The following is a 21,734-nucleotide window of genomic DNA, read 5'->3' on the forward strand; positions in this document are numbered from 1 at the left end:
AAAGATGAGTGCCCAAGCTTTGACACGTCCAATAACTGTAACAAGGTTGGGCATATAACTGCTGAATGTCCTCTTCCAGAGAAATGTGACATCTGTGGAAATACTGAGCATTTTGCCTATGACTGTGAGCAAGTGAGAAAGGAAACAAAAAAGTAAAACTGCAAAACAATATGCACAGAAAAATCTTGATTTCTACAGAAGACGGGAGGCTGCTGCTGAGGAGAGGAGGCAGAGGGAGGATGAAGAAAGCTGTGCTAGAGATGCCGAGGCTGAAGTGGCTCTTATGGGAGAAAGTAGCTGTAACAGAGAAGGTATGGATGTGGAGGTGACTGAGGCACCTTGTGTTGAGAGCGTGGGAGTGCCAGTAATTACCTCAGTGGAGCGGGAAGTATTATTTTCCACAGCATGGCAAGATAACCTTCTCCCTGTAACAGCTCAAGGTTTTGAAGGCAGCAGCAGCCACGAGGATATAGCGGTGTCAAAGGATGAGGGCTATGACAGCAGTGCAGGGCAGACAGAGGCCCTGATTCAGAGCCAGATGCTCACTCTGAATCAGGGCCGTCCCTCTGAATTTAAGAGCGGCCTCCTGGCCGCCCGCATAGCTGTGGGTGAGCACCCACAGCTATAGCGAGCGGCCAAAATGAAGGTCGCGATGGTCAAGACCATCGCGACCATCAGGCTTGCGACGAGACCCTTGTGGTAGGGTCTCGTCTGCCGCAAGCCCTGGAGTGCTTTCGCCTAATTCAGAGCCAAAAGCACTCCCACTGACATCAGTAGTGATGTCAGTGGGGATGGCCACAGACGGTAGGCATTCCCATGGGAACGCCTCCATCTGGGCAGCCACGCCCTCGGCACGCCCACCAAAGGGGGCGTCCTGTCAATAACCATCGACAGCACGCCCCCTTTGGTGCAAGACCCATTGGCCGTCGTTATTCGGGTCTCGCACATGTGCACGACGGAGCCGCCTCCGTCGTGGGCATGCACACTTGGCCAACATCAACCCCCTTGCGAGCGCTCGCGAGTGGGTCGGAATCAGGCCCAGAGTCAGGTATGAGTGAGCAGTCCAGTGCACAGGGCTTGGTGAGATGGGGTAGTGATGTGGAAAGTGAAACGGACTCAGAGAAAACACCGGCTCAATTAAGACAGAACCCCCAATTTCACGCAGGGTGCCTTCTGTCATGTATGACAGAAGAGGGATGCTGTAGAAAAATTGCCCCTTTCACTTTGGGATATGGGATAAGCCCAGAAGGGAGGAATCCCTCCGAGACTTACACCCTAGCAGTGTCTTCTCCTAATCTTTCGTATGTGGGTGAGGGGGGTGTAAAAAAGGAGATCTACCAATTTTAAGATAAAGGATAACCTTATATAATATAAGAAGATAAGTGTGTTTCTTTTTTCTGCTTATCTTTGATAGCAGCTCAAAATAAAAAAAAATGTAGTCCTGATATCGCTCAATGTCCGAGGGTGCAAATCCAGGAATAGGAGGGCTGCTATTTTAGAATATATGAGTGATTTGGGAGGGGTTATAATATGCTTACAGGAATGAGGGATTGTTTTGTCACCTGGGGAGGAGTGGGTAGACAGAAATTCTGTTTGGAGTGGGTCTGGGGAGAACAGAAATGATGGGGTGGGGGTTTTGGTGAATGGTATACACAAAGTTAGAATCATATATTATTATAGAGCCTGGAAGGTGTATTGTGGTCACAGTTAATTATGGTGGGTAGAGGTTTAGATTATTTAATATTTATGCACATCCTGAAAGAAATAAAATAAATAGTTTGAGAGTCTGGAATTTTTCTTGATTGGAAGGATACCGGTTGTGATTGTAGGTGATATGAATTGTGTGATTGATAGAGGAGTGAAGGGAGGTACAGTGTATAAATGAGGTTAATATTTATGTCATAGGTAGAATGTTGAGAAGTATGATTGCTGAATTTGCACTGAAGGATGTGGCGAGTGAATGTGGGGTAGGCGAACCATTAACTACTTATAAGGCTGATAGAGGTGGGATTGTGTCACAAATGGATTATGTAGGTAGGTAGCAAAAGAGTTCACATGTGTTAGTTTTGAGCAGATGAGTGTGGGTTTTTCTGACCATGAATGTATTAAAGGTAAAGATTGAGAGCGAGACTGGAGTAAAGTATGGAAAAGGTGCATGGAAAATGAATGTGAGTATGCTAGAAGATGTTGATGTTAGAGACCGGTTCCTTGAATGTGATATGGTATGGAAGGAGAAAATGCGTGAGTATGATTGTAAGTTAGAATGGTGGGATTGGGTGAAAGAAGAGATTGGAAGGTTTTTTTTTTTCAGAAAGAATGGTTACAGAATGGAAAGAATGAGGAGAGAACAGAGAGAATGGAGGAATAAAAGATTGGAATATTTGTATAGAATGAGAGAATGTGGTTTTGATGTGGGTGATGGGATTGTGGAGGAAAAGAAAGGAATAAAGAAGAGTATGAAAGAAAGGGGCTGACAAATTGTGTATAGTGCTAAAGTGGAATGTATGGAGAAAGATGAGAATGTGGTGGTAACAGTGGCATCACAAGGTGGGAGCGGGCCCTTAGTGACAGGTGCCGGGTGCTGCATTGTAGTATTAAGTGCAGCACTTGGCTCCTGACACTGTAAGGGAAGAGGCACTGCACAAAGGGCAGTCAGCACCTATTGCACCCTCTTGGCCCTCCCAGTAAAAAGCACAGGAGTCAGGACTACGGGGATCGGGCTGCGAGGCCACGCCCTTCCCACATGGCCACGCACATGTCTGTGAGACCACACCCTTTTTTGGCGGCACGCGGCTATGCCGTGAGCCCAGCATCCCTCCACGCACCAGGTAACACCGCGGGGAGGGACGCCACTGGGTGGTAAGAAAGATATGGATGTGACTTTGAGAGAAAATGGTGATGAGGTGAGAGGTGTAAATGAGGAATGAGGTGGAGCATTTTTATAGTCAGTTGTATGAAAGGAGAGTATGTGACGATAGTATGTAGAGTGAAGCTTTGAGTGCAATTACTGAGATGGTGGATGAAAGAGACTGGGAGATGCTGTGTAGTGAAGTGAAGGAAAAGGAAGTGAAGAGTGCTGTGGATAGTATGAAAAAGAATAAGACGCCAGGTTGCCTGTTGAGTTTTATACTGTGATGTGGGATGTGATGTTGTGAAAATTATGAGGTATATGTTTGATAATAAAAGGATGAGTAAGTCTATGAAAGAGGGTATGGTTGTGTTGATGCATAATAAGGGTGAAAGGAAATGTTCGAAAAAATGAAGACCAATTACTTTATTGAATGTAGATTACAAGATATATGCGAAGATGATTGTGAACAGAATGAGGAGTGTGATTGAACAAGTGATTGCTGAGGATCAAGTGTGCGCGGTGCTTGAAAGAAGGATAAGTGATAATTTGATGTAGGTAGGGTCTCATCTGCTGCAAGCCCCAGTGAACTTCCTGGTCTAATAGAGCAGGAAGTTCAATACTGACATCACGTGTGATGTCAGTAGGGATGCCCCCAAACGGCAGACATTCCTTCGGGAATGCCTCCGTTTGGCCAGCCACCCCCCAACCCGCCTACAAAATGGGGCGAGCTGTCGACCGATATCGACAGCCGCCCCGTTTGTAGCGAGCCCTGGAGCGAGTGAATTTCTCACTCGCTGCGCGGCACAAGCGGTGCATGTGCAGTGCCCCACCATCGACCCACTTGCGAGCACATAGCGCTTGTGAGTGGGTCTGAATAAGGGCCTGTATGCAAAGAAAGCAGAGAATGTATGTGATGGCAATAGATTTTGAGAAAGCATTTGATAGGGTGTCGCATGATTTTATGTTGAGAGTTTTAGTGAGAATGGGATTCCCGAGTGAGTTTTTAAGTAGAGTAAGTAGTACTGTATGTATGATGGAGTAAGTAGAAAGGTTTTGGTGAATGGGTTTTTGAGTGAGATTATTAAGATAAATTCTGGTGTGAGACAAGGATATCCTTTGTCCCCTATTGCGTTTATGTGTGTGACTAAACCTTGTGTATGTTGAGGAGGAAAATAGTGATGATAGGTTGTATGATTCCAGGTAGTGGTAATAGGAGTGTGAAAGTACTTGGTAATATGGATGATGTGGTGATTGTAGGGGCAAATAAGGCTGCACTAAATAGGGCAAAATTATTGATTGAGATTTTATATGGAGCATTGGCTTTTAAATTAAATTTGGAAAAAACAAAAATGTAAGTATTTGGAAGGATGGATGAGAATGACAGAGGTTATGAATATGTGAGGGGGGTATATAAGTGTTAGGTGTTTTGATTCATATGTATTTAAGAGGAAAAGAAAGTTGGAGTGAATTGGAGAGAAAGGTGGCAAGTAAGATGGAGTTTTGGAAGCTGAGAAAATTGACGATGAGTGGGCAAGGTTTGATTATTAAAGCTATTGTATTGCATATGATGTTGTACATTGTGATTGTGTTTTCAACAAATACTGTTATTATAAAAAAATGAATAGTATGTTATTTTTGTGGGGATGTAGGATGGAACGATAGAAGAGAGAGTCTGTAATGAAAAAAAACCAGAATGGAGGTTTGAATTTTCCAAATGTTGAGGTGTATTTGATGCTGAATGGCATAGCGTGGATGTTAAGTTTGATTGAGAAGGAGAACAAGGCTGCGTGTGTTGTAAAATATATTGCTGGATGGATGTTATGTAGAATGAAATGGTATAAAAGGGGTTTGAATGAGCGAATGCTGTTTGAAGTATGCAAGTGGTATAAGATGTATGAAAGTTTTGTAAGACAGTGGGATTTGATGGATGTGAGTAAGGAAAATTTTATAAAAAAGAAAAATGTGATGAAAATACTGAGAGAAAGGGAAAGTATGTGTAATATTGAGTGTTTGAGATCGAATGAGAGTAAGGAAATATGGGAGACTGTGTGGACAACGTGATATTGTATGGATGAGTATGCATGGTGCTGGTTCAAGAGGTGCAAAAAAAGTGTGATTTAGTGAGGTCTGAGGAGTGTCAGAGAGAAGATTGTCATGAAAGTGAAAGTATATCACATTTAGTATGGAACTATAAGTATACTCAAGAGGTATGGAAGGGTTTGAGTGGGCTATGTAAGGAGTTGACTGGGATACAAAAAATGACATGGAAGGTAGCTTTGTTTAAGATGGGTGCTAGTTGAAGAGTAAAAGACAGAGTCTTGTGGTTAATTATGGTATTCGTGTTGGAGTGTTTTTGGAATGTAAAGAATGTGTATGTGTATAAAAGAGATGAGATTGAAGTGAATGATTATTAAAATGGTGTTAGGAAAGATGTATACTTGTTATAGATGAGATATGAATGGTGGAGATGGGAATTTTGTAGAGGGTGTGAAAATATAAAACAGGGAAACATTTATTTAAGTATAGTTAGAAGGTGTGTAATGCTGCCCATCCACTAGGCAATTAAACCTAGCGATGGAGCGATAACGACGGTCATTATCGCTCCATCGCTTGGTAATCGCCCGCAAATCGGGCAGCAAAAGGTTAAAAATGACCAGCGATGCACGCGCCCGCTGGTCGTTTTTAACATCAATCATCGCCCGAACATGACGGTCAACCTGACGACCGCCGTCAGGTTGCCATGTTCGGGGATGATTGATCTGCATACACTGAACGTCTGAACGTTCAGTGTATGCAGTTCACCCCGCGGGAAATGATGGTATCATAATCATGCCATCGTCCCCACATCATTAAGTAGATGGGCAGCTTAAGGTTTTTTGGTCTTTGATTATAGTTATTTTTGAACATACAGTAGGATATTATAATTAGCTGTATAATTGGATATTTTTTGACATGTCATATTGATGATGGAAAGATCTATGTTTTGAAAGCCACTGTGATTGCTGTCCTGAATAGGATAAGCGACAAAGGTTTTAATTCTGAATGACAAAAAAAAATCTATTCTCATCAGTTTAATAGCTGATACACCCCCTATCTGGTGAAATGTTTTGTATGCATGTTAACCTAATGTATCTTGATATTCACAGCTCGGTGTTGGTGAATGGCTGGAATAACCCCTTCCTTATTCTATCTGGGTTCAGTCAAGGCTGCGCTCTCTCACCTCTTCTTTTTGTTTGTTTTATAGAGTTCATGACTCTATGTATCAGACAGAAACCAGAGATCAGAGGGATCATCGCACCAGGTCCTGATCATCAAGTGGCCAAGTGTTCGCTGTACATGGACGACGTCACTGTCTTCTGTACAGACCAGTGTTTGGTGACAGCACTCATCCAGACCTGTGAGAACTTTGGCCGAGCTTTAGGGGCAAAGGTCAACTGCGGGAAATCAGAGGCTCTTCGGACAGTGGCACCTGTCATCCTCCACTCCATTCCCCTTTGCTTTCAAGCCAGACTTCTTAAAAATCCTGGGAGTTTGGTAAGGTGGTGAGGGTGCAGACACGAGAGACTGGCAACTGTAGGACAAAAGTTGGACTGTGGAGCCTTAGAGACCTTACCATCGAAGGGAAATCACTTGTACTGCACAACAAGATCCTTCCTGTTCTGCAGTACACAGCGCAGGTCTGGCCACCTCTGGTCACGGTCTGCAGGGCCATCACAAGGGCAGTGTTTCACTTCATCTGGGGCTCCAAGATGGACAGAGTAAAGCGGACAGTTATGTACAAGGAGCCCCTCAAAGCTGGAAAGGGAATTCCAGATATCCCCACCATGCTGCGAGCCTTCTTTGTGTGTAACTGTATCTGCAGGACTTTGTGTGAGACTGTTAAAGACTCTGAAGGAAAATCCATGCCTTGCTTTTTCCTCCAACCCTTTTGGAGGGTCATAGGCTGGGACAAGTGGGACAGCTCCATCCCTTACAACTGGAACACTCCCTGGTTCTATCTGGATGTGTCCAAGTTTTTGAGGGGTCACCAACTGGAGAGTTAAACCTGAGTTGCGGAAACCAAAGGCTATCCACAAGCTCATCAGAGCCTAAGACACGATGGAGCCTAATTTCAGGGCTCCCAGCTGGAACAGCTAAGCAGGTTTGGGAGAATGTGACCTCCAAAAGGCTTACAAATAGACACAAGGACATGCCATGGATGGCCATTCAAGCAACAGTCTTTCGTACCATTCTATACTTTATGGACTATTTTCTGGCACTCACACTTCCCATAAGTGATCCAGGAGGCCTGGCGCCTTATGAACTGTTTTAATGATGCGTTGTGGCTTGCCAGGAACTGCCTCATTCTGAGGAAAGAGACGATATCTATCCAGGATTCAACGCCTGCTAAGAGATTATTCCATCATGGACAGTCCTGAAAAGAGGATTAAACCCCATTTCTGCCCCTCTCCCCATGTGTTACTGTTCAACAAAAGGACTGGGACTGTGGCCTTTTTCACATTGCCTGATGTTTTATTGATGTTTTTCTATTTATTTACCCCTCCCTTATATGTGTCTGTATTTGAATAAAGCTTTGGGCCTGTGATTCCCCTTCCCTCACCCTCTAACCTCCACACTCATAGACCTTGTTTATTGTTGTCTTGTTTAAGTATTGAATGAATAGTGCAGAGCATTATGTATAGTATATGATGTCGTATGCCATATCTTTTGCAATGCATTATATTGTATGTTTGATGGTGTATTGTGTTTAAGCTGTGCTGCAACACAGTACACTTGTATGTAATGTTTATGTATGTTTTTTGCTATCTTTATGTAAATAAAGACTGCTTTTTCAATCAAAAATCTGTTTTGTGGGGGCTGCACTTGACCTAGGCCAGGAGGTACTTGGGGGTCCTTCCTTGTAGGGGGCCCCTAGGGTAACGAGAAGGCAATTGTCTGCTATTCCAGACTGCAATATGGCTGGAGTCAAGAACACTTTTCGACTGGACGTCAACCTGCAAGCCAGGGAGGACGTGGATTTAAAATCTGTTGTGGAGAAAATCCTTACTGGAATGGTGGCCATTAAAAAAGGCGAAATTCTGTGTTTACAGGATTTCCCTAAGTCCGGTATGTATGACATAACCTTAGTTGAATAGAAACACTGTTTTGATGTATATGAGAAATTGGCTGAATGCATTAGAGAAAATAGTGAGGATATGAAGAACTCTAAAATTATTGCATTGTTTTTCGTACCTGAAAAAGAGCTCTTATTGTACACCTGTATGACCCCTATATGGATCCTGACATGGTGGTTGCCTTTTTGGATAAGTACTGCACAAGTGTGAAGGGAGGAGTGAGGCTGCAAAATGTCCATGGGATAAGCAATGGCAAGATAAAGTTTCTGGAAAAATGTAAGGGAGAAAATCTGGCATTGGAGGGGTTAAACACCCCCCTGCAAATTTCAATACTGCAGGAAAGCATAGGTTTTTGTACTATCCTGGTCAGCCTATCTAAGGTAGGACATGTTTCTGTTATGGCCATGTGCAGAAAGATTGCCCAGAAAAGAAAAAGTGCAAGAATTGCATGAAGCCTAGCCATGATGCTGGGAAGTGATCAGAGGCCAGAAATGGTTACATTTGTGGCTCAGTTGAGGATATGGCAAGAGCATGTGCTGTTTTGTTGAAACAGCAGGGAAAGGGTGGTGGCATTAAAGCTGGAGCTATAGCATACTTGCTGACATTCAGCTCCCTTCTATCGGAAGGGAGCTGAATGCCTGAACAGCGGGGGGCGGGGCCAGGCTATGACACTGTTTTGGGGGCAGGGCCAGGGGGTGACCACACAATCACGTCATTGTGGCCCCACCCCCTCTACACAATGCAAAAAATAAAGGCATTGTGAAGCAGGGGATGGAGCCTCGATGATGTGATTCAGCGCGTATCGTGTCATCGGGCCCCCCGCTGTGGGGGTTTCTAGTAGTAGTCCAGGGAGGCAGGCAGCAGCCGGGTGGCTTGACTGCCTTTCCGGGGGGTCGGGAGTGGCACCCGGAATTCGGGAGGGTAGGGAAACCTAAGCTATAGGTACAGCTAAGATGCCAGAGAAAAGAACAGAGGAGAAGGCTGAAAAGGTTAGAGGTGTACAGGAGCAGGTGAAGAATAAACAGAGTGACAAAGGTGTAGTTGTACATAAGAGGAGGTGGAGTGTCAGGATTCTATTGTTGAAAGCCAAAATGAGTCTGACTCCAGTCAGTCTAGGAAAAGTCAGCAGTCAGATGAAGAAAGAGGTGAAAATCCTAGGATGGAGAAAGTGGTTGAAAAGAGGAAAGAAAGACTTATACCAGTGTGTTTATTTATAAAGAGGATGTCCATAGAGCATATGTTTAATCTAGGATTTCATTATTATGGAAAAGAGGAGGATTTCTATATTGTTCCCAAGGATTTGTGCCAAATGAGTGGAAAACTGCATTTTTAGAAGAATCTTTTGACGTTTAAGTTTCTGAAAAAATTTATATTTCTTTGACCGTTTAAAATGACCCCCAAGCTTTGTGAATGGGGCGTGTTTGTTTGCATTTTGGAGGGAAAAAAGAGGTGTGGTGATGCAAACTTGGGAAGTCATCTTAAGTGGGAAATAAATTGATAATTGGTTGGTGTTGGGTTTTGTTTTCTTCAAATGTTAAAACAAAAGAGAAGTGTCAGTTTAAAGTTTAAAAATGTTAAAATAGTAAAACCAGCATGATGATTTAAAAAAAGCTCTGTTTAGAGGATAAAAGGACAACCTTTTGTAAACCTGATGGTTTAAAAAAAATAAAAAATTGTTCTTATCAGTTTAATATCCGATATGCCCCCTATCTGGGGGCCATATATTAAATACATTTTTAGAACAGGGAGATGGAAAAAGAGCTTGCTCTGTCCACTCCACGCATTGACCTGGTATTGCATTACTTCCAGGGGGATGCAGTCAGGAAGCTGACGGTCAAAATGCCAACCGCCAGGTTCCCTACTGTCTAATCCTGGCAGGGTTCTAATGACAGGCGTGCAAATACCTAAGCCGGGCGACCGAAGCCCGGCATACCGATTGAAGGAAAACCGGGTGCCGGCCGCGGGCAGCTGTGAAGGGGGAGGGTTAAGTTAGAGGCTCCTGGGGGGGGGACTTAGGGTTAGGCAGCCCCCGGAAGGGTTAGGCACCCCCAGGGGGGAGGTTAGGGTTAGGCACCCCCCTGGGAGACTTAGGTTTAGGCTGCTGGGAAGGGGGGGTTGGTTTAGGCACTTACAATGGGGGTTAGGAACCCCTAAAGGAGGGGGGGTTAGGTTAGTAATAGTTTAAATACTTACCTGTCGGGATCTTCACTGCCGGTCTTCCATTTCATATAGATCCCCTTCCAGGACCGGTGCACCTTTCCTATACTTTGATCCAAAAATAGAAATTAACTATTTTACTGTTTTGCCTGACTTTCTTTCTTTTTCCAGATGCAAAAAACTACGCTTTTGCTTGTGTCTGTCTGCACGTCATGCAATCAAATGACAATACCACCACCTGCTGCGCCTCCTGCACTCACCTGCTTGCACTTTGGCACTTATTAACACTTCATTTGGTTCATGTACGTAACAACTGAAAATAAACAAGATCTGTTTATTTGGTGTCGTCTCGTCTGGTGCCTACTTAGTCTCCATTTTTTTTTCTCCATTAGTCCCATTTCTGGGGCTGAACTCAAAATATATATCTTTAACGTGGAATTTCAGAGTAATTGGTATAATACTTTTTCATCTCTTTTTCCAGATGCAACAAACTACTGTTTTGTTTGTGTCTGTACGTCATGCAATCATATGTGAATAGCACCTGCTACTCCTACACTCACCTGCTTGCACTTTTACATTTATTAACACTTTATTTTGTTCAGGTTACAACTGATAATAAACAAGAAATGAATATTTGGTGTCATCTGTTGCATTGTTTTGTCTCCATGTAGTTTGTAGTCTTTCGTGCATGGTTGAAATATGGCAATCAGTGGATGTAATTGGGATGAGGTGGGTATTGGGGGGGAAGAGATATATTATGGGGGGGAAAAATTAAATAAAACAATACAAGCTAAATTCAAATGATCTCCCTAATCTTAAATGCTCATGGTAGAAAGGGATATATAAGGAAGCTCAGATGTACTAGAAATTTGGTTGGGGAGAAAAGGCAGCAATAAACAAGCAAACAGGGCAAGAGAGCCCCATTACATCAAAGGAACAGTGAGCTCATTAAATAAAAGAGAAATTCAGGTATGTCATACCATTGTATACTCTCCATATATATATATTAATATATATTCATCATCCCAAAACAAATCACATAAAAACAGTGTAAATAACTCCCAGTTGCCTTAAAAATTGACATGACAATGATTACCTTGAAAGCCAATTGCCTGGCAACTGCCCTAATGGCTATCAGTTCCCTGGCATCCAATTGCATGGCAATAATGCCTAGCAGCCAGTTTCCTTGCAACCATCGCCATGATGACCAGTTACCTAGCAACCATCACCATGGCAATGGTCATCATAACAACCCATTGTCATGACAACCAGGTTCCTAGCAACAGCTGCCATAGCAACTGTCACCATGGTAACCAGGTGCCAAGCAACCCTTGCCATGGAAACCAGTTACCTAGCAACCATTGCCACTGCAATGGTCGCCATGGCAACCAGGTGCTTAGCAACCATCGCCATAGAAACTATCGCCATGACAACGGTCACCATGTCAACCAGTTACCTTGCAACCATCACCATGACAACCAGTTGCCTAGCGACCATGATCATTGCACCCATCATCATGGCAACCACTTGCCTAGCAACCATTGCCATGACAAATGTCACCATAGAACCAGCTGCAAAATAAGGGCTTGTTATGCATCCATCTGCACAATTGCATGGCAATAATACCTAGTAGCCAGTTTCCATGCAACCATCGCCATGACGACCAGTTACCTAACAACCATCACCATGGCAATGGTCTTGACAACCCATCATCATGACAACCAGTTACCTAGCAACCATTGCCACTGCAATGGTCGCCATGGCAACCAGGTGCTTAGCAACCATTGACATAGAAACCATCGCCATGGCAACCATCACCATATCAACTAGTTACCTTGCAACCATCACCATGGCAACCAGTTGCCTAGCAACCATTGCCAGGGCAATGGTCACCATGGCAACAAGGTGCTTAGCAACCATTGCCATAGAAACCATCACCATGGCAATGGTCACCATAGAAACTAGTTACCTTGCACCCATCACCATGACAACCAGTTGCCTAGCAACCATGAACATTGCACCCATCATCATGGCAACCACTTGCCTAACAACCATTGCCATGATAAATGTCACCATAGAACCTGCTGCACAATAAGGGCTTGTTATGCATCTGTCTGCACATTCATTTACACTCTAAACAGAAAAAAAATAGTCTTTTTTTTTTTTACAACACAAGCACTTTGACTCTTCCCAAAAGAGAATAGCATCAGTGCCCTAGATACAGAGCAGCCCAAAAGAATCAAACCCACAACCTAATACGAATTCAATAACCAATACAAAACACTGGGGGTAGTTTAAATCAAACACCAGTAGTATTAGGGAGACCATTTTTTATTTTATTTTTTATTTTTTTAATATTATGTGTGCATTTCCTCTTTTATATGCTTTTGTTTCCTCTTGCTATGTACTGATCCTTATTTCTTGGTTCCTGAATATCAGCTGCAGAGTGCAAAGTGCAAACATTGCATACATTTTAACATTGGTGCTTTGTGGGCAAATAATTTCCATATATGCAAATTACCTTATCATTTGTCCAAAGGGATCATGATTGAAATGGTGTTTGTAGTCTTTCGTGCATGGTTGAAATATGGCAATCAGTGGATGTAATTGGGATGAGGTGGGTATTGTGGGGGAATAGATATATTACGGGGGGAAAAATTAAATAAAACAATACAAGCTAAATTCAAATGATCTCCCTAATCTTAAATGCTCATGGTAGAAAGGGATATATAAGGAAGCTCAGATGTACTAGAAATTTGGTTGGGGAGAAAAGGCTGCAATAAACAAGCAAACTGACCAAGAGAGCCCCATTACATCAAAGGAACAGTGAGCTCTTTAAATAAAAGAGAAATTCAGCTATGTCATACCATTGTATACTCTCCATATATATATATTTATATTCATCATCCCAAAACAAATCACATAAAAACAGTGTAAATAACTCCCAGTTGCCTTAAATATTGCCATGACAATGATTACCTTGAAAGCCAATTGCCTGGCAACTGCACTAATGGCTATCAGTTCCCTGGCATCCAATTGCATGGCAATAATGCCTAGCAGCCAGTTTCCTTGCAACCATCGCCATGATGACCAGTTACCTAGCAACCATCACCATGGCAATGGTCATCATAACAACCCATTGTCATGACATCCAGGTCCCTAGCAACAGCTGCCATAGCAACTGTCACCATGGTAACCAGGTGCCAAGCAACCCTTGCCATGGAAACCAGTTACCTAGCAACCATTGCCACTGCAATGGTCGCCAGGGCAACCAGGTGCTTAGCAACCACCACCATAGAAACCATCACCATGACAATGGTCACCATGTCAACCAGTTACCTTGCAACCATCACCATGACAACCAGTTGCCTAGCGACCATGATCATTGCACCCATCATCATGGCAACCACTTGCCTAACAACCATTGCCATGATAAATGTCACCATAGAACCTGTTGCACCATAAGGGCTTGTTATGCATCTGTCTGCACATTCAATTTACAAGCCACCATTCATTTACATTCTAAACAGAAAAAAAAATAGTCTTTCTTTTTTACAACACAAGCACTTTGACTCTTCCCAAAAGGGAATAGCATCAGTGCCCTATGTACAGAGCAGCTCAAAAGGATCAAACCCACAACCTAACATGAATTCAAGTACCAATCCAAAACACTGGGGGTAGTTTAAATCAAACACCAGTAGTATTAGGGAGACCATTTTTTATTTTTTTAATATTATGTGTGCATTTCCTCTTTTATATGCTTTTGTTTCCTCTTGCTATGTACTGATCCTTATTTCTTGCTTCCTGAATATCAGCTGCAGAGTGCAAAGTGCAAACATTGCATACATTTTAACATTGGTGCTTTGTGGGCAAATCATTTCCATATATGCAAATTACCTTATCATTTGTCCAAAGGGATCATGATTGATATGGTGTTTGTAGTCTTTCGTGCATGGTTGAAATATGGCAATTAGTGGATGTAATTGGGATGAGGTGGGTATTGGGGGGGAAGAGAGATATTACGGGGGGGAAAAATTAAATAAAACAATACAAGCTAAATTCAAATGATCTCCCTAATCTTAAATGCTCATGGTAGAAAGGGATATATAAGGAAGCTCAGATGTACTAGAAATTTGGTTGGGGAGAAAAGGCAGCAATAAACAAGCAAACAGACCAAGAGAGCCCCATTACATCAAAGGAACAGTGAGCTCATTAAATAAAAGAGAAATTCAGGTATGTCATACCATTGTATACTCTCCATATATATATATTAATATATATTCATCATCCCAAAACAAATCACATAAAAACAGTGTAAATAACTCCCAGTTCCCTTAAACATTGCCATGACAATGATCACCTTGAAAGGCAATTGCCTGGCAACAGCCCTAATGTCTATCAGTTCCCTGGCAACCATTTGCATGGCAATAATGCCTAGCAGCCAGTTTCCTTGCAACCATCACCATGATGACCAGTTACCTAGCAACCATCACCATGGCAATGGTCATCATAACAACCCATTGTCATGACAACCAGGTGCCTAGCAACAGCTGCCATAGCAACTGTCACCATGGTAACCAGGTGCCTAGCAACCCTTGCCATGGAAACCAGTTACCTAGCAACCATTGCCACTGCAATGGTCGCCATGGCAACCAGGTGCTTAGCAACCATCGCCATGACAACGGTCACCATGTCAACCAGTTACCTTGCAACCATCACCATGACAACCAGTTGCCTAGCGACCATGATCATTGCACCCATCATCATGGCAACCACTTGCCTAGCAACCATTGCCATGACAAATGTCACCATAGAACCAGCTGCAAAATAAGGGCTTGTTATGCATCCATCTGCACAATTGCATGGCAATAATACCTAGTAGCCAGTTTCCATGCAACCATCACCATGACGACCAGTTACCTAACAACCATCACCATGGCAATGGTCGTCTTGACAACCCATCGTCATGACAACCAGGTGCCTTGCAACAGCTGCCATAGCAACCATCACCATGGTAACCAGGTGCCTAGCACCCCTCGCCATGGCAACCAGTTACCTAGCAACCATTGCCACTGCAGTGGTCGCCATGGCAACCAGGTGCTTAGCAACCATCGACATAGAAACCATCACCATATCAACTAGTTACCTTGCAACCATCACCATGGCAACCAGTTGCCTAGCAACCATTGCCATAGAAACCATTGCCATGACAACGGTCGCCATGTCAACCAGTTACCTTGCAACCATCACCATGAGAACCATGGCAACCAGTTGCCTAGCGACCATGATCATTGCACCCATCATCATGGCAACCACTTGCCTAGCAACCATTGCCATGACAAATGTCACCATAGAACCAGCTGCCATTAGAGGGTGCTGCAGCATTCTCCTTGATTGTGTGAGTTTGGTCTGAATGAAGCACACTTTTTCGGCCCCTTAATGGGTTATCTGTTGTTATCAGTGTTTACTGACTGCAAACTATCCTTATAAGGACAAGAAGGAACATCGACTGGCTAAGAAGCAGGAAGACTACAGTACAAGGAGGAAGAAATTTGCTTGACGAGGGAGAAGCTCTGCAACGACCTGCAAAGGATTAGACTTGCTCTGCTCTGTCACATATATGGAATGGTCCACAAGCGCTGTTAGGGATTAAATCAGGTGTTCTCCCTTCCATTTTCCCTTTTTTTCCTCCGAAAGATCATCTACCGATGTCCTGTAACTCCCAAGACAATTCAAAAGAAGGGGACACTTTGAGTATAATTTAGGAGCAAAACTTCCAGAAACTTCAGAAAAATCTCTGGACTCACCCAAGCAAAATTAAATGCATTCCTCAAAAGGTTTCTTTGTCAGTCAAAAAGCTTCCTTATTTCTTATCTGTATAAACCCCAATGGGGCGACACTCACCTAATATCTCATAGGTCTGTTCCCATAATCAGGAATTCCCAATGAGTAGAAAAATATCACTCCAATGATTCCAAGCAAATCGATAACATTTATTCCCTAACAGCGCTTGTGGACCATTCCATATATGTGATATTTATGTATTGTTTCAAGATTTGGTGCTCTTGGGAGTTGGTACAAAGCAGCAGCTAGGCAGCGCAAGTCATTTTACCTCTTTGTCTGTATTTTGCTCTGCTCTGTCCTCTTCAGAAGTGACCTCCTTCCCTCCAGAACAGATCTGCACAGACCCTGCTCCAGACCCTCTTCACAGCCTGCAAGGAGAAGTCGGAGTGATGGCCTCAGCTGCACCTGCCCTGGTGCTGGCTTCAGCCTCCACTCCAGCTACCTCTGCCAGCAAGGGGAAGGAGATGAAGCCGGCCGAAGCTCTGTCCGACTTTGTCCCTTCTACCTCTACTGTCCCTGCAGCAGCAGGACCAGGAGGGCCCAGCCAGGACCATCCAAGAGGTACCCCAGCCCTGGAACCCTGGATAAGGCAGATCATGGTAATGAAGCTGAAGGAGGTGGACGGTAAGATTCCAGACATGACAACAGAGACCTTCTGTAAGAAGATGGTACTTGATTAGGGGTTCTCGATGGTTGAGTCCCTCAGCATCCAGAATTACCTGAAGGGGATCTTTTATGTGACAATTACCTCCATCGCCATCTGCAACTGGGTAGTGGTAAAAGCAGCTTGAATCCCGCTTTCTCTCGCTTTGTATGCAATTGCATTATTCAAAGAGAGGAGAGGCGGGTGACTGTTACAATGCGTAAACCACATACAACTGGCAAGGACATCGCTACATTCCTGAGTCATTTCTGCACAGTGATAAAGGACCCCTTCAAGATCCTGGACAAGAACGGCTTCTGGACAGGCAAGTTGGCTGTCATTGTCAGGCTGCAAAAGGATAACTCAAACCCAAACAGTGTCAAGCACCTGCCACAGTGCCTTTCCCTCGGGGGATCAGCAGGACTTCGCTACTACTCTGACCAGCTGCGGAATTGCAGGAACTGCAGTGGGAAGGACCACATTAAAAAGGACTGCAAGAGCTCAGGCTGCAGGAATTGCTGGATGGCAAGTTATGAGACAAAAGACTGCCCGATGAAAATGACATGCAATGTCCATGGCAAGATGGACCATGTCTACAGGGACTGCCCAAGTAGGGTGAGATCCTACTCTGCAGTGTTGATTGGACATGGCTCTGCCTTCATACTGCTGCCCCTGCCAGAACAGAAGAACCAGCAGCGGTGTCAGGAGGGTTAGAAATCTTCCACCCCCCTCCCACTGTGACAGTGGCTCCCACCCCCACCGCTAGCATAACCCCTCCTCCCTCACCATGCTGCTCTCTGCTCCATCCCATTCTGCCTTCAACCCCCACTGCCTCTCTCCTCTTCGAGGAAGAGTATCCCCCTCTTGTGCACTTTGCAGGTGCTAACCAGATGAGGAGAAAGAAAGAGTTAGACAGCCCAGCTGCTGACCCCGTCCTTCCAAGAAACTGGTGGTTGAGCCAGTCTAGGATCCCATTCCACTGGAGGAAGAAATGGTAGCGATGGTGGAAAACCCTGTGGAAGAGGGAGAGCCTGATCCTAACACCATCTGCCTGATCAGCCAGCTGATAGAGATCTGCCTGCTACCATCCCAACAGGGCAACCTAGCAGCAGAGACAGACGAAGCATCGCCCGACAGGAGTGATAACTAAATGTTGTACTGTAACCTAACATCTTTTTCTACCAAACTAATGGTGTATTTTTCAATTTTTATCATTAATGTGAGGAGTATAAAGGGTTAGTTTAGGAGACAGTCAGTGTTTACTTTTGTAGATAGTCAGAAATGTGATGTGCACATGTTGCAGGAATGCTCTATTCCTTTTTACAGGTCCTACAGACATCTGGGCCGGCAGTCAGTCTGCAGGGGTTGCCATTCTTATTAGAGAGAGCCTCTTCTTGCTGGATTCTGTTCAGGAGCTTGTCTGTGGCAGATTGCTTATCATAGATGGCTCTTGGCAAGCTAATCTGCATGTATTAATGAGTGTTTGGAGCTTTTCTAGACCCTGTGACTGCAGCTTGCAACCACTAGGGTGGTAGTGATGGCTGGAGACTTCAACTGCCCCATGGAGCAGGATGGAGGCAGCACCTGCAACTCTGCTAAGCTGGATGTGACATCTAAACTGCTCATAGAAATGGTAAATGAATATCTTTGAGGCATGCTGTGAGACCCATGAGGGCCTGCTCCGTGAATTACACGTGGAGCTGCCCCAATGGCTGTGTGCATTCCCACATTTACCTCTACAGCAGTAATCAGGGCCCTCCTACCTGTTTTAGGAGCGTCCTCATGGACGCTCGCATAGCTGTGGGTGACCACCCACAGCATATGCGAGCGGCCAAAAAGATGGTCGCGATGGTCTATATGAGCCAAAATCACTCCCACTGACATCACTAGTGATGTCAGTGGGGCCGGCTTCAGACGGTAGGCGTTCCCATGGGAACGCCTCCATCTGGCAGGCACGCCCACCAAAGGGGGCGTGCTGTCAATCAACATTGACAGCACACCCCTTTGATGCGAGACCCGGAGCGATGGAAAGCCAGTCGCTCCCCGGGTCTCGCGCATGCGCACGACGGAGCTCCCTCCGTCGTGCGCATGCGCAGTGGGGAACAACGACCCAATTGCGAGCGTCCTGACGCTCACGAGCGGGTCTGAATGACCCTTAGTCCTTATTGCAGATAGAAGATCCTGACGTATGTCCCCTTATATGTAGAGTTCTCAGGGTCTCCAAACATTATCCATTTAATACATGAAAAAGAATAAATACAGAAAAAACTGTTTTAAGAAAGCTGGTAAGTATTCCTCAAAGTGTCTATATATTATAGATAAGGGGAAGTAGCATAATTCTATTGGTTGGTCAGGTATAGTGGAAGCGTACCCCGACTCACGTTCAGATAAATAAATGTTATCCCCAAAAGGTTTCTTTATCCCTTCAGCTCATTAGATATTGGTTTTCTGTATATATGTAGTATTCACAAAGAGGGTGGGGTCATGCGTACCCTACTCACGTAGTAAATATCCTGTGTTCTGCATATAAAGGTTTCTTTTAGTTGTCTCTGGAGTTTTTCTTATGATTTATCTCCATATGATAGATCCTCAAAGAAAGACGAGTGGTGGTATGTATAGTATGATATTTTTAATAATATATAGTACATACACAAACATAAACCGAAAAACATATAATCCAAATAATAAGAAAGATGATGACCTGGTAATTTAGTAGATAATGCCAGGTCTCCCATTTTGTTGTCCAGCAAGTTCCTTATATCCAACGCGTTTCAACCTGTCACCGCAGGTCTTTTTCAAGGTATAAGGAATGGTACACACTTTGGTGCTTTAAATACCCAGTGTGGTCAATTAATCAAACATAGGAACTTGACTGATGTATATTAAAAAATGTGTACATAAGAATCCTAAGTATGAGAGCTTAGAATTCATGTTCCTGGGCAGGGGATAAACCCAGTTGCAATCGATGATCTATTTATCTTTCCACCTCCCACGTGTGCGCCACCCACATTACTCCTCCCGGAGCACGTGGCATCCGCGCACACCAGCCGGCGGACTCGACAACATAACTCCGCCCGTAAAGTCTGTCAATACAGCCGGAAGATGGTCGCTACCCAATGACGCTCTTCCGATGACGGACGAGGATAGATCGAAAATATAGGGGATAAACTAGTCTCCTAGTTATAGAGCATCCATATTGTACCCCAAAGTGTTGTAAACAATGACTTAATAAATAAATAGCAGCATCTATACTAATTTAAGACATAAAAGGACGAAATATATATATATAAAAAGGGAAAATATAAAAAAAATATGACGGCGATTGCTAGGGAGGAAATGAGAATGATATATAAATATAAAACATTAACCCCTGGCGGCCTGAACCAAGATTTTGAAGTTAAATGGTTCTTGTAGGAATATATTTCTAACTTCTTTAATCCCTTTACATAATTTCTTGCATCTCCAATACGATTGGTCACTCACATTTTTAATCATGTCATAATTTATTTATTGTATTGACAGACTTTACGGGCGGAGTTATGTTGTCGAGTCCGCCAGCTGGTGTGCACGGATGCCACGTGCTCCGGAAGGAGTAATGTGGGCGGCGCACACGTGGGAGGCCGGAGCCGGATGGACAGAAGTTGTTTATGGGGGCATACGAATCGTCACTTCCAGAGGAAATCCGGTGGAAAGATAAATAGATGATCGATTGCAACTGGGTTAATCCCCTGCCCAGGAACATGAATTGCAATCTCTCATAATTAGGTTTCTTATGTACACGTTTTTTAATATACATCAGTCAAGTTCCTATGTTTGATTAATTGGCCACACTGGGTATTTAAAGCACCAAAGTGTGTACCATTCCTTATACCTTGAAAAAGACCTGCGGTGAAACGCGTTGGTTATAAGGAACTTGCTGGACAACAAAACAGGAGACCTGGCATTATCTACTAAATTACCAGGTCATCATCTTTCTTAGTATTTGGATTATATGTGTTTCGTTTTATGTTTGTGTATGTACTATATATTATTAAAAATATCACAATATACATACCACCACTCCTCTTTCTTTGAGGATCTATCATATGGAGATAAATCATAATAAAAACTCAGTGGACAACTAAAAGAAACCTTTATATGCAGAACACAGGATATTTACTACGTGAGTAGGGTACGCATGACCCCACCCTCTTTGTGAATACTACATATATACAGAAAACCAATATCTAATGAGCTAAAGGGATAAAGGAACCTTTTGGGCATAACATTTATTTATCTGAACGTGAGTCGGGGTACGCTCCCACTATACCTGACCAACCAATAGAATTATGCTACTTCCCCTTATCTATAATATATAGACACTTTGAGGAATACTTACCAGCTTTCTTAAGACAGTTTTTTCTGTATCTATTCTTTTTCATGTATTAAATGGATAACGTTTGGAGACCCTAAGAACTCTACATATAAGGGGACATACGTCAGGATCTTCTATCTGCAATATGGACTAAGTACCATACTATTTATTCTATATCTTCATATTTGAATATCCAGCGCCACACGGTTGCACAATAATCTTTTTGGTCATTTTGTATCTATTGGGGATAAGTGAGTCTCCTTTTTTGTGTTAGGCCGGAGGCAGCATGTTTTGCGCACTACATATTATAGTCTATTCTCTGATACTCTAATGCCATGGTTCCCTGCTTCTTCTCTGACCACAGGGCCATTAGCTTCCAAGGAGTCCTGGGCAATGGCTTTCCTCCTGGCCTAGGTTTCCTGGAAGTTGAATTGTGCACTGCTGGAGAGGGAGGAGGTGCTGGCTGAGCTGAAGGATGCCTACATCACATGGAAGAATGATACATATTGTTTTGACTGTATGAGTGTCTGGTGAGAATATGTTAAGGCTAACAATCACAGTTTATTTAAGGTCAAAGGTAGACAACAGGCATGCAACTGGAAGAGGAACTTCAGGAGACTGCAAAGACGACTGCAGTCCCTGCAGGAACTCCAACGGTGCGGCTGGGATGTGAGAAATGATCTGGAGCAGACCAAAAAGGGCCTGAAACGGCACTTTGAGGAGGAATCCTGATGCATCATCTTCCATTCCAATGTGGAGAACCTGGAGAAT

General features: G+C 43.7%; 1 non-coding gene across 1 annotated transcript; it reads left to right on the forward strand.

Moving 5' to 3' along the window:
* The first annotated feature begins 9,600 nt into the window (after positions 1-9,600).
* Positions 9,601-9,789, forward strand: LOC148542556 (U2 spliceosomal RNA). Its single transcript, XR_015877901.1, has one exon. It is a non-coding gene; the product is annotated as a U2 spliceosomal RNA (small nuclear RNA).
* Positions 9,790-21,734: the final 11,945 nt, after the last annotated feature.

Source organism: Taudactylus pleione, unplaced genomic scaffold, assembly GCF_031769625.1.
Source record: "Taudactylus pleione unplaced genomic scaffold, aTauple2 ptg000012l, whole genome shotgun sequence".
NCBI classification, from domain to species: Eukaryota; Metazoa; Chordata; class Amphibia; order Anura; family Myobatrachidae; genus Taudactylus; species Taudactylus pleione.